Raw genomic sequence first — 15,726 nt, forward strand, 5'->3', positions numbered from 1 at the left:
TAATGATGTGGTTAAAAGAACCAAAACCATCACTCATTCTCAATGGTTATCTCAATGAAGTCATACAGTCCTGCCATATACATGCACACACAAAATAGCTCTTGAATTAACAAAATGCTCTTATGCATGTGGAAATATGTGAGATAAGTGATGTCTGAATAAACATAAGCCATTGTATTGTCAGAGTAAGCCGTATATATTCTTAAGAATGTGTCATAATACATTCTGGAGAGGAAAACAATAATTTCCATACATTTGATTTATAATTTTTCAAATTTAAAAAAATATGTGCCTCCATATATAGGCAATGTTAACATAAATGCATCTTATTGAGGATCAGAAGAAAAGTAAATGCATAAGGTATCAAAAATGTCCACAGATACATAATAATATTCATAAGATCTTTCCTTTATCTTGACCTTTAACTTGACAAGAAGAGTAAATGTGCTTAAGCTGATATCAAAGACAGATCTTTGATAGAACAGGATATTTCCACTCAAGGAAAATCTCAAACATAATAAGATTTAAGGTTTAGCCAGATGTTTATCATTTTGCCAGTATATGCACTTCAGAGATAAGCTTTATTCTCAGTCGGGAAATGACAGAACTAGGACTAGGCGGTATATATTGAATATTCATGATATATTTGCTATGGCTTTCTGGCAATAAAAAAATAAATAAAAAAAACTCAACCCATAATGATTTGAATGCACTTAATGTTTTTGAAAGTCTTGTATGCTCACCAAGGCTGCATTTATTGGATAAGCCACATTGTATGGAAAAGAGTGTGAACATTCTGCCAAACATATACTTTGGCTTTTCTAATTAAACACCTTTACTGACAGTTTAACTCAACCAATCAAAGAACAATTCAGTTTCATCATTACTCCACCAATAAAGCACATTGATGCCATTCGATAAGGAGAAAAGGGCCAGACAGCAATGGGAATTTTCCAGCTGAACAAAGGTGCCCATACATCTGTGTGCATTCACCACTGAGGCTCAGGCAGTCGCAATGACACTGAACATCGTAATAAGAGCTTTTCAATAGTGGGTAGGAGCGAACGAGCTGTGCCTCATCAGCACAATGATAATAGCTCTCTTTTCATCCGAATTATAATTACACATTAATAGAGTGTATAAAAGCAAAGCCATTCACTTGTGCTCTCATAAAAACATTAAGCATTTTATCGTTCCCCTGGTTGGACTATGAGTCAGATACGTATAGAGTAAATGTACACGCATTTCTAGAGTCTCTCTCTCTCTTTCATAGACTTTGCTGGCCGATGGCATTCAAGCGGCCCATTATTGTCTTGCTGGTGCTTTGTGGGAGATTAATTGTAGACATTCAAAACTCAATGAGACAAATCTGCAAACATTATACAGGACAGTTGCAGCCAATCAGGATTCAGAAAGAATGGGGAAACAGGAGACAAGGTTTATGACAGCGTTAGATACAGTAACACTAAAACAGAGAGGGTGATATAAGGATGAGAAGGTTAAAGTAAAACAAAAATATGGGAGAAGGTGATCATATTCCATACTGTACCAGGGGAATGCTTGCGTCTCTCCTGAGAAATCGTCAAGTTCTCTGCTCTCCTCCTCCTCTATAAAGGACAATAAGACACATATGTATTGCTCTTGAGGAATATAAAGGGGAAAAAACAATAGAAGATAACATTACAGAGTGATTTCTTCCACATGATTTATGGTGTATGGGCAAGTAAACATTCCCTCTGCTGTTATAGTCACCACTAATTTAGTACTAATCACATTTTGCAAATAAGTTGTTTTCGCTATTTGTTTTTTTAATTATCAAATTGTAAATTCTATGTACACTATTATTCAATAAGTTGATACGATTTCTTTTAAAGGAATCTCATATGCTCATCAAGTACAATAAAAAATATACACTGTAAAAATTATATGATCAATATGTTTGACAACATATGTTTTTACATTGCAAAATAAGCTAAGTAGTTTTCAAGTTTTTTACAAGTTATACATGATTCAACTAATCTTTTAAGTCAGTTTAATGTAATTTAAGTTGAAATGACTTAAACATCCAAGTTGATTGTACTTAAGGCAGCAAATGTTTTAATACAGTAAAATATTGTGTAATATGTTTACAACTTAAAATAAAAGCATACTTTTCAGCTTTGTTTTCTGAGAAATTGATTTCCCAATTGATTATTGAATGGCACACATCAGCCCTGTTAGTAGACTCATTTCTATTAGTACTGATACGGCTCAAACTTACGGTGACCGGGAAAGGACATGTTCGGTTCACTTGTCGTGACCATGGCATATTAACTCATGGGAACGTAATAATATGTCGTGCCTACGAGATCATTTGAGGTAACGACATCCTTATGTCATGGCCACGCAATGTAAAGTCAACTTAAAACTAAGTGAACTGAACATGTCACCTCAATGGCTGATTCAAAAGTTGACACTTCAGGCCGTTGAAAGGGCGACAGAGTCTGTGTTTACATTCTTCCAGTAGTCAGTCTACCATTGGCTTACTTAAAATTGACTTTGCATATTAAACTGACATAAGAATCAACATCCTTCACCTTAACAGTTGAATTGATAAAATGTGTGTTAAATTCAAGGGTGCAAACATTCACAGTTCCATCGATCTGTGCAAGGGTCTCTTCGAGTGTGGGCTCACCCCTGGAGAACTCCAGCAAGTATCGGACTGAGCTCTGTCTTTCTCTGCCTCATGCTAATGAGCTTTTCAGTGTGAGGGGTGTTCTGTGATATGCACACAATTTCCACTTTGAGCAGAGAGAAACTGCTCTGCCCGTTCCACTTAATGTGATGTTAACCTGTCTTCTCCCCCTGGACCCACCCCACTTGCGTCCTCTCCCTCTCTGCAATTCTTTCCCTTTAGTTTATTTTTAGAGGGAAGAAGGAGAGAGTCACCTCTAGCCCCCTTCACACACACACACACACACACACACACACACACACACACACACACACACACACACACACACACACCAAGGTTCACTCAGGGGATTGGGGTATTGTTGTCTTTAGAAGAAGTGTAATTAATTAATTCAACCTGGCAATTAAGCATTTGCTTGGTAAACAATACATTTAAGTGCCTTTAAAGCACTCCGGTCTCCTAAAGGACCTCGGCTCTTTGTCTATAGTTCACTGCCTGCAAAAAAGAGAATTAAAACCAGCACAATAACAAACATTTAGAGCCTTTCAGACATGAATATAGTTTACACTGTCATGCTAATTACACTGGCGCCAGGTCTCAGGTAAAAAATGTCCTTCCTGAATACAGGTCATGTCACAAGGGAGTTTGCAAAATTAGATACTAAACTGAAAATTTAAATGCTGATTCTGATTCTTCTTGATATATGTTGAAATATCTTTAGATATTATGAACAAAACACAAGTAATTTGTTGATCTCATAAACACGTAGGTTTATTTACATGGACACCTTTTGTTTCAATTGGAATGAATTCATTCCGATTGACGAATACGAACAGTGTTCACGTGAACGCTAAATAGAGTGATCAGGTTAATGTGTGCGTTTATATGTCACAAGCTTTAAACCGGAATAGATTATTTGACATGCGCACACTACACGAATATACAGAGTTTCCCTCTGTTTGCACTTACAATTCTCCTATTTTGCTTCTTTTCTTTGTTTTAAAAAAGCAGACTTAATGTTTATCTATTTTGGGAGACACTGACGATGAGCACGCCCATTCTCGCACCCAAAACAAGTCATCTGTGGATGAGACTCAGAAACAAGGACTGGTGGGATGTTGTCCTGCTCCACTTCACAGAGGATTAGTGGAAGGAGAATTTTAAAATGACACGACAGTCATTTATGACACTATTCAACAACAACAACAGCTCATTCCATGCATCATACAGTACGTCATCACCATTTCTACGCAGTACTTCCAGTTTTTTTTTTTTTTTTTTTTTTCTGATCAAGAGTTTATATGTCATCTCGATCAGATTAGAAAAGATTTAAACCACCCCTTACAACCCGAATTAAATTTGGTTAATTTATTCTGATTGACATGGTTACATTTGACTTTTTTAGTCCGACTGTACCAGTAGTCCGATTACTATCGGATTGTTAGGGTCCATGTAAACGCAGGTAGTGACTGTCAGGGTGATGTTTAATCTGGTTAAGTTGTTTTTGCACTGTTTTCTGTTCCGGTTTCCTTTGTTCCCACTTCTAGTTAGACTCATAGATTACTCACTGTGTAATTAGTCATGTCAGCTGTGTCTCTTTTCTTTGATTAGTTCACTGTTTATTTAGGGTATGTTTACACGACAACTGCTTAAAACGTTGAAGTTTTTCCTTTGAGTTTTCCTTGTACAGACGACACCATTGTCAAAACGATCCCCCTTCACACGGATCGGCGAAAAAGACTAAAAACGTTGTTTTCTGTTGCCAGGCCATTAGATGGCGATTAAACAATATAGACTGAACATGTAATACACATGTGTATAGGGATGGCGAAAACTAAAAAATTTCTTGACCGACCACCGAGCCTCATTAGCCGGTTGAAACCGGTTAACCGATTAGTTTAAAATATGTTACGCTATTTGAAATAACAGCCATTTTGAGCCGCGCCTGCAATTTCGCAACTCTGTCGCATCTCTCTGCCGCTCTGCCTCCCGCTCACACACACACTTCCACTCACGTCACTTTTTAAAATCCCCTACAGCGCGAAACATGATTCCCGCAAACGCGGCGCTGAGGAGCTTGTATGTAATCGGAGGACAAATGGCTCCTTAGTTTCGAAATGGTTTGGGTACAAGGTGATCGCGTTGAAAATAAAGGCTTTTGTCTAGCGTTAGAAGCTCATTTGAAACATTGCCGCGGCTCATTTAAGAAAATGACAGCTCCGAAGAGACGCCGCTTTAGTTTGAGGTACACATAGGTACACACTACTTTTCTTTGCACGCTTCATCCTGTCGTCTGCCTTGGCTCTAACAGCGAGTGTTTTAGCCTGTAGCCTTTAATTTTCGCAAACCTTGTGAGCGCGCGAACCCAAACGCTGTGACCTCGCGCCAAATGTTTTATTGGTTTATTAAGTACAAACGTATGGAAGGCATTTTCTGCCAAATTTAAATAAATAAATTAAATGATTAAAATGAAAATTAAAACCAGATTAACAATTTCATTACAGAAAACAGTACACAAAAAATGTGACAAAATTGAGAATGAAATTAAATGATTTCATTTTCACAGCATTATCCCTGTCAAATTGAAAAATAAAATGCAATTGGTGATTTCACATTTCATTTCCACTACAGTCTCGAGGCAAGACTGCCAATATTAAAATGAAAAGCCAAACGTGAAAAAGAAACTACAAATACAGTTTTTACAATGCTCTTTAGTAACGCTCACGCAATAATAGTGACACAATTCAAATACAAATGTACATTTTCGTTTTCATTTTAATTCCTCTTTTATTTCACAGTTTTCATTTTCGTTTTCATTTTCAAAGACAACCTGCATGCAAATTATATGTTAATGAGTGGGTGTGGCTTATTCTAGTAACGGTCATCATCCCGTGTGCATGAGTTGAATGTGTGAAACAAAATTATTTAAATGTGATTATATTGTAATCGAGACGACGAGATATGGCGAAATCTGTTAGTGAGCTTTTGCGGGAAGCTGCCGCAGCATTAGAACATGGAAACAACCAGCCTGACCATGTTAGTTATAGTGTTAGACTCAGACTAGACCATAATCGACGATGAGGTTCATTCATGTATTAGGCTGTTTTGGAAATTCAACTATTTGGGTGTACAGAAGTCTTAGTAACACAGTTTCTACAATAATTATAGCCAGACATTAATACCCAATGGCTTTAACCGAGAACCTCGGCCAATGTTTCATACGCGTCGCGCCTAACAACGCCCTTCAGCCGTGACTTATTCAGATGATACAGCACTAGCCTAGAGTACCTTATTGTTTTTATAAAACGGTTACCACGCAATACAAATATTAATCCCGAAACATATGTATCTATGCAACTTTCATGAAGTAAAATGAATCACTAAAAGCCAATTCCATCCGCTGGAGAGAAAAAAAATAGTCCCTGACCATAAAGCAACAGAAGAAGTTACATAGTTCTCCATTAGATGGAGACAAAGATTGTCTTAATGAGTGAGTCAGTCAGAGAAGACTTTTGAAATGACTCAAACTTGTGATCACGGAGAAGAAAGACGCACACAACTGACATGACTACAGGCACGGACAACCCCTATAGAGCTGGTAAGTCCCGCCCCTTCCGCTAACCCCGCTGGACCTCAAAGTTGAAAAACCGTCAATGCAAGTGAATGGGAGAAAATAATTATTTTCTGGTCCCGTTTGAATTGTGCCATGAATGTGAACATATGTTGTCTGTGAATTTTTTATATAACTTTTCGTGTAAAGAATGATACAATTTAGCAGGTAGAAGTTTGATACGGTTAGACTTTGTGTGAGAGCACTTTGTGGACTACAACTCGACGCATATGAAACGTCAACACCACTCGCACACGGATTAGCTCACGGATCCCGCTAAACATGGCTGTGTCTTTGGTGCACTTCACCGCCTTCTTTCAGGGAGAGGACAAAATCGTTGAGGTTGGTGAAAACCACGGGTAAGTCAACTTTATGGGGTGACGTCACATAGGCGACATGTAGTCTTTCTCGTTATGTCTTTTCCACAACTGCTAGCTGAAGAATCATACCATATGTCAAACTCGTAACATGAAAAGTTATATAAAAAATTCACAGACAACATATGTTCACATTCATGGCACAATTCAAACGGGACCAGAAAATAATTATTTTCTCCCATTCACTTGCATTGACGGTTTTTCAACTTTGAGGTCCAGCGGGGTTTTGCGGAAGGGGCGGGACTTACCAGCTCTATTAACTGTTAAAAGTACAAGATATCACACAGGACATTCACACAGATTTTTTATTATGAATACAGGACTGACCTGAAGGAAAATGCTATATCTAGCCTACTGTAAATGCAGGTGGTCTACACTCGCTTTCTCGATCTCATCCAGAAGTTGTTACTGGAAATGAAAACCAGCATTGTGATTCTTTTTGTACACAAACTTAAAAAAAACAAAAGACACGTAACAGTTAAACAGCGGACAGATACAGGCTGTCATACTGTATCTGAATAAGTCACGGCTGAAGGGCGTTGTTAGGCACGACGCGAATATGAAACATTAGCCGAGGTTCTCGGTTAAAGCCATTGGGTATTAATGTCTGGCTATAATTGTTGTAGAAATTGTGTTACTAAGACTTCTGTACACCCAAATAGTTGAATTTCTAAAACAGCCTAATACATGAATGAATGAACCTCATCGTCGATTATGGTCTAGTCTGAGTCTAACACTATAACTAACATGGTCAGGCTGGTTGTTTCCATGCTCTAATGCTGCGGCAGCTTCCCGCAAAAGCTCACTAACAGATTTCGCCATATCTCGTTGTCTCGATTACAATATAATCACATTTAAATAATTTCGGTTCACACATTCAACTCATGCACAAGGGACGATGACTTAAGCCTGTTTCATACTTCTGCGTCGGACCTACGCCGAAGCCTCTACGCTGTAGAAGGGTGTCTCAGCGCCGTTACTAGAATAAGCCACACCCACTCATTAACATATTATTTGCATGCAGGTTGTCTTTGAAAATGAAAACGAAAATGAAAACTGTGAAATAAAAAGGGAATTAAAATGAAAACGAAAATTTACATTTGTATTTGAATTGTGTCACTATTATTGCGTGAGCGTTACTAAAGAGCATTGTAAAAACTGTATTTGTAGTTTCTTTTTCACGTTTGGCTTTTCATTTTAATATTGGCAGTCTTGCCTCGAGACTGTAGTGGAAATGAAATGTGAAATCACCAATTGCATTTTATTTTTCAATTTAACAGGGATAATGTTGTGAAAATGAAATCATTTAATTTCATTCTAAATTTTGTCACATTTTTTGCGTACTGTTTTCTGTAATGAAATTGTTAATCTGGTTTTAATTTTCATTTTAATCATTTAATTTATTTATTTAAATTTGGCAGAAAATGCCTTCCATACAAACAGGCATGTTATGAAAAATTGAGTGTGAGGGATTTGTTCACTTCACACGAAAAGATCTTGGAATGAGATGGCTAACTGTAGTAGCGTTTAGTCCACTGTTTATAATAGCCTAATTTAGAGATCACTTTTTTTTTTACCGACTACCGACAACTTTGATCGGTTAACGTTGATACGGTCAACCATCGGTCAAACGGTCATCGGTTAACATCCCTACATGTGTATGACGTCATCATTTTCACAGATTCCCGTTTTTATTGTTTGCACGGAGACCTTTTTCAAAAACTTTCACTTTGAAACCCGTTTTCAAAAGTTTGCGTTTTCAGCCACAATGGTGTTGTGTAAACAGCCCCTTAAGCCCTGTGTTTGGTTCAGTTCAGTTGTTTTTTATTTTTGCAGTTTACGTGGTTGTTCTGTTCCGTGTTCTGAGTATCCTAAATTTTGTTAAAAAAAATGCTAAAAACTGCTGCGATTAGATCCTGTTTCAACTTCCTTTGCGACCGCCCGTGACAGTGATAGTGTGTGATCTTCCCCATGTATGACACCAATGCCCAGTTATATATTAAATCTCTTTTATGAGCAATGAGGAGAAATTAATGTGCAACACAGAGTTAACTAAAACAAAAACAAACTAACAAATAATGTAGGCCAAACTCATTAGCTAATTAACATTGTAATGAAGGTCCAAGCTTTTTTCCCCCTTCCTAACTCTGCCAGTTCCACAGGGGACCTGTAGTGTATAAAAAGTACTTGCTATCCTTTTTTTTTTTTAAGTTATTTTTATAGTTCCAAAAAATAAATATGATTTCACAATAAAGACCATCCTCTTCCTCAATATTTAACCATTAATGGACATGCAACAATCTGACATAAATAGTAGCCTATCATAATTTAAAGTAAAATAAAATTACAATTTAAAACTGAATTAAATGTATTAAAATATATCATTAGATTAAAAATAAAATATAACGATATAAATGATCCATTTTATTCCCACAAAAAATAAAGTGAACAAATTCTTAGGATGCAAATGCAACTGAAATAATATATAGCAGATGTTATGAGATGTTACGAGTTTTGGTGCCATGATACTAAATCATATATACAAAAATTATGCGTATAATATAAAAACATCTATTCAAAAATATTACATAATATTCAGAAAACTTTAATCTTAAACAATCAATTTAGTGACTAACTCGTATTAAAATCAATATAAGAGAAAAAAAAGCTAAAAACAAAGAAAAAAAATTCACAGAATACACAGAGAGAGAGAGAGAGAGAGAGAGAGAGAGAGAGAGAGAGAGAGAGAGAGAGAGAGAGAGAGAGAGAGAGATGACTGCCTAGAATCTCAAGGAGATAAGTGCAATATACACACATTTTTCATTCTTATAAAAGATGGAGGAATATGAAAAAGCAGCTACGCACTTTGAAAAGAGACTGAGAATAGAGGTGTTGGGAAGCTGCCTTTCATTTGGATTTTTTTTTTTTTTTTTTACCTTTGCTTCAATCTCTTGTTTAAGATGGTGTCATCTTCTTAAAAGTGTTGGAAAGTGTGAAAATTGCTACTCTACAATGTCTCATGTTCTATTCCTGTAATGCCATACCAGCTGCCTGAGTTCACACAGGTGTGTGTGTGTGTGTTCACGAGTGTGAATTCAGCAGTGAATATTCATTGTGAAGAGCCATAATCCATCTTCATCTTTATTTAGTACTGTGCATTCTGGTGTTTTTTTTGCCAGTTTCATACATGCTGATGCTCTTAGCGAATACAAACACATCAGCCAGTTGGTCATACAGAAAGTGGCTAAAACCTTAAAAGGATAGTTCACCCAAAAATTAAATGATTGTGATCATTTTCTCAAACTCTTGTTGTTCCAAACCTGTATTTCTTTCTTCTGTGGAACATAAAAGCTGTATTCATCAAAGGATTCTGAAACAAAAAAAAGGATAATGATTTCCCCCCCAAAAAATATTAAACAGCTGACAACTTTACAACATTGATAATAAGAAATGTTTCTTCAGTTGCAAACCCAGCATATTATAATGATTTCCGAAGGATCATGTTTTATTTGGTTTGTTTGTTTGTTTAACAGGGACAATGCAGAATTACACTGCTACTATTTCAAGCAGCTGATTCTCGACATACATGCTTCTAGCCAAAGGCTAATTTGCAGCCTTTAGGCTTTAAAACACACACACACATACACACACACACACACACACACACACACACACACACACACACACACACACACACACGATGACTGTATACAAACATCAATGGTCACAAACCTGCTTTTGTTTGAACCATTTTTTTTTTTTTTTTTGTAGGTTTCTTTTTCTCTACAGTTCGCAATTTTGATTAGTTGCGCCTCTAGTGATCCCCTCACTACTCTGTTTGGATATTAATTGAAATATAATATCTGGAGCAAGATTGTTTATACATTTAAAAAACATTTTAATAAGAGACAAATTTGTACAATTGTCAAATATTGCAATGGTGCCACCTAAATGATTTCTTGTCCAACATTTTTAGTGTTTGTTTAAAGATTTAACAGGTTTAGTCAATTGAGAAACCTGACTCCAGACAGTCACACAATAACATAGATGTGAGAAGACCATTGCATGCATCTATAACTTAGCTGCTAAGATTGTTCTGATGGTTCTACACAGCCTCTTTACATGCACATCAAATTTTAATTGAGAATCTAAAATAACACCAAGATATTTCAAATCATTAACTGTCTATGTGCATTTTATTTGTTATTTACACTTTCAAAAATGATTGATTTAGATTGTGTACAAATTAATATAATTACAAAATATAACTTTTTAGATGCCTTTGATTTAATAAAAAGGTTTCTCTCTCTCTCTCTCTCTCTCTCTCTCTCTCTCTCTCTCTCTCTCTCTCTCTCTCACACACACACACACACACACACACAAAAAAAAAAAAAACACCTTCATTGAGCTCACAATTTGGGATCTGTTCAAATGCTTTCTCCCCTTTCACGTAATTTGCCCTTTTGCAAAGGCACTAGGTAAGAAAGCAACACAGATAAGTGGAATAATGGAGAGATTGAAATAAAGAGAGCGAGAGAGTAGCGTTAGCGGTGTAATTGAGAGAGAAGTGCTGATAAGAGCTCAACTCAGCCGTCGCACCCTAAACCAGTGTCCTGTTTCAGCCCTCCCCTCCGCTCCTTTCTTCCCCTCTCCTCTGCTTGGCTGACTACATGCCACTGGAGTTCACTGATAACTTGACGGCTCCATTGACTGACTCCATCTTGGCAATGTTGGATCCCCCCCCCCCCTTTTCATCTTTTCTTTTCTTGTAAGTGTGTGCGCGTTCGCTTCGAACACAAGGAGCTCTTTGTTGACGCGTACTGTACATGTACACTGAAACCTTTATGCCAAAACAGGTATAGAATTTGCTTTCTGCCTGAGAGTAGCCCACAAGAATAATATCCCACTTAACAGTGAAACACTCCTTCAGCGGGTCATTCCTGTAATCCAAACATTTGTAAGGGATCGAGGCCTCGGTCGGGGTTCAGGTCCACCAGCTGGTGTTTAAAGGCTGGACGGCGAGAGAGCGGCTCTGGACTGAGGGAATGATCTGAGGAGAGAGCCGGGTATCAGTGCTCACAGGGGTTTGTAGTTTGTTCTGTTTATTTACCCGCTCTCCTGCCCTCGCCCGTGTCTCTTTCCCTCTCCCTGTGCGTGTCTCCTGCCCTCCGGACTGGGCAGGTTATATCTGTATGAGCTACATGAGGAAGGAGAGGAAAAGATGGCTTTAGCCAGACAAGGTTAATTACGTTTTCCCTTCCTCTGTCTGCCAAGGGAGAGAAAGAAAGGAGGAATGACTGAAGAAAACAAGACTAAACAAACAATAGAACGAAAAGTAGAAAAACAGCTTTTGAGATTCTAAATTCGAGCCACTTTCGAGCTGGTGTGCCAAACTGTAAACAGACAACAGACATTTTAAACTGTCACTTTGTAGAAAATTGTTTATTCCAATAATCATCAATTATTATTACTATTATTACATTAAATCTTATTGTCATTATCATATTGCTGTTGCCGCCATTTTATAAAAGCAATTAAGCTTATGCCTAAAAACACCACTTACCCAAGGCAAAATCTTGTGATGTACATGTACCAAACACTCTGAAAAGTTCAAGTTTTCATTCAGCCAAAAACTGATATCAAAAATAAAGTTTCAGTATTTTTTTGTAATGTGGGTAATTGAGTAAACAAACTTGGCATGTTGTTCAGGGTGCTGTGTTCTCTGGTGATAAATTAAACCATAGTCATAGTCATAGTGAAGTTCTTCGACAACAGCCTGACTTTCGATATTTCAGCTGGGCAAATTTTACAGTAAATATTAATACTCTAGAATAATTTGTCTCCATAACCTGATGTAACTTATCCACTTTGTATGCATGGAATAGATGCAGAAACATTCAAAACATGTCATCAAATACTCTAAAATATTTTCGGTTGCCGGCTCATCATTAGCATGACCTCTCATGGCATATTTCTGTAGTAAATATGCAAGAAAAAACATTTGTACAGTAATTTTCTTTTGATGACTACAAAGTATTTGTACAAAGATTTGGCACATTTATTGTGATTATTGAACTCATCAGTCATTCTGTGAGAACTGACATTTATGGCACAGCTAATGCCAGTGTGCGCCAGTCATGTCTAATTTAGTTGGACTCAGAATAGTTTTACAGGAAGTTGTTCGGACCAACTCGGATTAAATTATATCAATACAGCATAAATGAGCCATGATATGTTCTGTGATATTTGAGGAAATTACATCAGAACTACTCAATACATTTCGGGTAGAGCAGACATAAGAACAGGTTTTTTTTTTGTTTTTTTTTGCATCCCGAAGCTTGGTATTTTAGCCATTGATAAAAGTGAATCAAAGATTGTGTCTATCCACTATAATATAAATATATACATAAAAAATATGAACGAATGAAAAGATGGCACATATTTTTATAACAAAATTAGTCCATATGACTTATGCCTGAGTCCTCTAAAGCCATGTAATAGCTTTGAGTGGGAAAGAATACAAAAATGCACAGGTTGTTATTCATGGCAAAATTCACAGCAATCCAAGTCTCTTTGGCATTTTGGTGTAAAAACGTTTGTAAAACAAAATGCATTTGGCAGACGCTTTTTGATGACGTGTGATTGCAAGAAAGATTGTCAGTGAAAACAACTCAGTTTAAGTCTGCTCCTCACATAAGTTATTGTATATTGTGGCATCAGAAGACTTGGGAAATAATGCACAAATCGTATGGATGCTTTTTGAACTGTCCTTTTATGGAAAAGAGCTGCATACAAATGTCTTTTTTGGTGTTATGTGGGAAAACATGACAACATGGGTTTGGAATGACTTATGGCTGAGTAAATAATGATAGCAGTTTCATTTTTGTGTGAACTACTCTTCTTAACTGTGCAATGGTTTGCATGTTAAGAGGGAAAGCTTAATACCAATTTCCCTGATTTGCAGTGTTGATAAGCAATCGATGCATCAATTAGTCCGCTTCCTCTGTTCCTAGCCCTCCGCTTGATCAAATGTCAACAGGAAATACCACGTGTGATGCAGTCGATGAGAATAGCACATATGAGCCAAACTACTGAGATACAGATCTGGCCAAAAATCACAGGGTGGTATCCCAGACCCACATGACTCAGTCATCTTAATGACAACTCCGGAACCGGAACAATTCCCAGAATGGGAAGAGACTTCAAGTCGGCACTCAGCATGAAATGAAAATGTACCTCTATTTTCTAAATGCATCTCAATGAACTTATTGTATATGTTTTTTTTTTTTTACCATGTAATTTTTAATAAAAAATGTCATAACTCTCCTGACAAATCTTTTGATATGCCTGACTTCCCTAATCATTAAGTCAGCTTAAACCCCAGCCCTCGCATTCAGCCAATCTGACTCCATCCAACTGATGAATAGAACAAAGTTTTCTCCCAATGTTTTTTTTTTTCATTTTCGATAGTCTGTTTCACTCGGATGTACAAGGAATAAAAAAAGATCTGTCGCTACGATTCAGTGCACTTTACAGGTATAGTTAACATTAATATAATTTTGAACCCGTATGACTGACTTTATTCTGCAAAACACAAAAAATAAATTATTTTGAAGAATGTCTCAACTGTTTTGCCTACAATGAAAGTCAATGGGGTTCAAAACAACATTGAAGCCCAATGATTTTCATTGAAAGGACAATTATTTTTCAACTTATCTGAATATTTTTTGGGTGAACTATTTCTTTCATAGTCCAGAAAATCTCCCTAAAGAGCGTTTATGATGAAAAGGAACAATAATAATAATTGTTCTTTCTTTGTAAATGCCACAAAGCCATTTGAAACAATATAAAAGGAGGACCTGGGCTTGAGAATATAAAATATGAATTGTATTGATCAATAAAACTGTAGACAGAACACAAAAAAAGAGAGAAAATGTATGACTGAACGCATGCACAGTATATCGTATTCTTCTGCATCTGTTTAGGCCTTGTGTTTTCATTCTGTCAGCGAAAACAATGGTGCAGAAACAGACCCGTATGAAAACGACAGCTATATTTACCCAGCATTCTATCATATAGACACACGGCACATTCCTCAGCAGTGCTTTTGTCATAGTTGGCACACATATCAGCGGCACAGGCTGTTTTCTCAAACTTGGGGAAAAAAGCGAGAGGAAACAAAATACAACTGAAAAACAATGATATTAAAGAGGGAGAAAGGGATGAAGGGCCGAGGTTTGAGGGAGTGATGTAGATTTCAACAGGAGGGAGAGGAAGGTGTTTAGCTGTGCTCCTGCAGATAAGCAGTGATTAAAGAGCTTACCGGAACGGAGTGTGTGTCGGCGCAGTCAAACTTGCTCTTCTGTCTTCATTGGCCTAATGGTTTCACTCGGGTCTCGGTGGGAGAATGATGCCGTTTCAACATGAAACTCCAGATGTTTTAATCTGAAACTCTCTCCTGGCCTGAGAAAACCTGAGGGAGGCAACAGAAAAAAGCAGATTGTCAGAAAACTAATGACGCCGTGTCAGAACGCAGCTGCGACCCGTGAACTCTTAATTGCTTAACTCTTTCCTATGCGCCCCACCTCAATTACCCCAGCAAATTGCACATGATTGAATGAGTGAAGCTCGCAAACAAGCAAAAAAAGGCTTCTATTTTTATTCAGCCCCATCATCACACTTCCTTCCGATTATTTTCACTCACTTTCATCTAGATTGGAGACGAAGTAGTCCTGCCGAAGGCTGAGGCAGCTGTTCTGAGGTGGCCTAAATTCTCTCTAGGATGTTAACTCACACAAATGCATACATGTAAACGCACTGTCTAACCAATGCAGATTGTCACGATTCTGTTCTGTCTGAGTGTTTTTTGTCACTAGTCACATGTCTTCCTTTGTTCTGTTTTCCCGCCACTCCTTGGTTTCCATGGTTACCCTCATTAGTTCATTTGTATCACCTGGTTCCTCGTTAGTCTTGTCAGCTGTGTCTTGTTTCCCTGATCTGTTCTCCCCTGTATTTAAGCCCTGAGTGTTTCAGTCTTCACTTGTCGGTCAATGTTTTATGTTAGG

The 15,726-nt window shown here is 37.3% G+C and overlaps 1 long non-coding RNA gene across 2 annotated transcripts; it reads right to left on the reverse strand.

Moving 5' to 3' along the window:
* Positions 1 to 559: 559 nt before the first annotated feature.
* LOC308692145 lies at positions 560 to 15,518 on the reverse strand. Of its 2 annotated transcripts, XR_014030305.1 has the most exons (6): positions 15,366 to 15,518; positions 14,985 to 15,134; positions 11,772 to 11,858; positions 9,982 to 10,031; positions 1,550 to 1,607; positions 725 to 1,369 (listed from the first exon to the last, which is right to left on the reverse strand). It is a non-coding gene; the product is annotated as an uncharacterized lncRNA (long non-coding RNA). The 2 variants fall into 2 exon arrangements; XR_014030304.1 differs by lacking the exons at positions 9,982 to 10,031; positions 11,772 to 11,858 and having other exon boundaries at positions 560 to 1,369.
* Between the last annotated feature and the right edge of the window lie 208 nt (positions 15,519 to 15,726).

The sequence above is a fragment of the Scardinius erythrophthalmus genome (genome assembly GCF_964197995.2).
Source record: "Scardinius erythrophthalmus genome assembly, chromosome: 6".
Taxonomy (NCBI): domain Eukaryota; kingdom Metazoa; phylum Chordata; class Actinopteri; order Cypriniformes; family Leuciscidae; genus Scardinius; species Scardinius erythrophthalmus.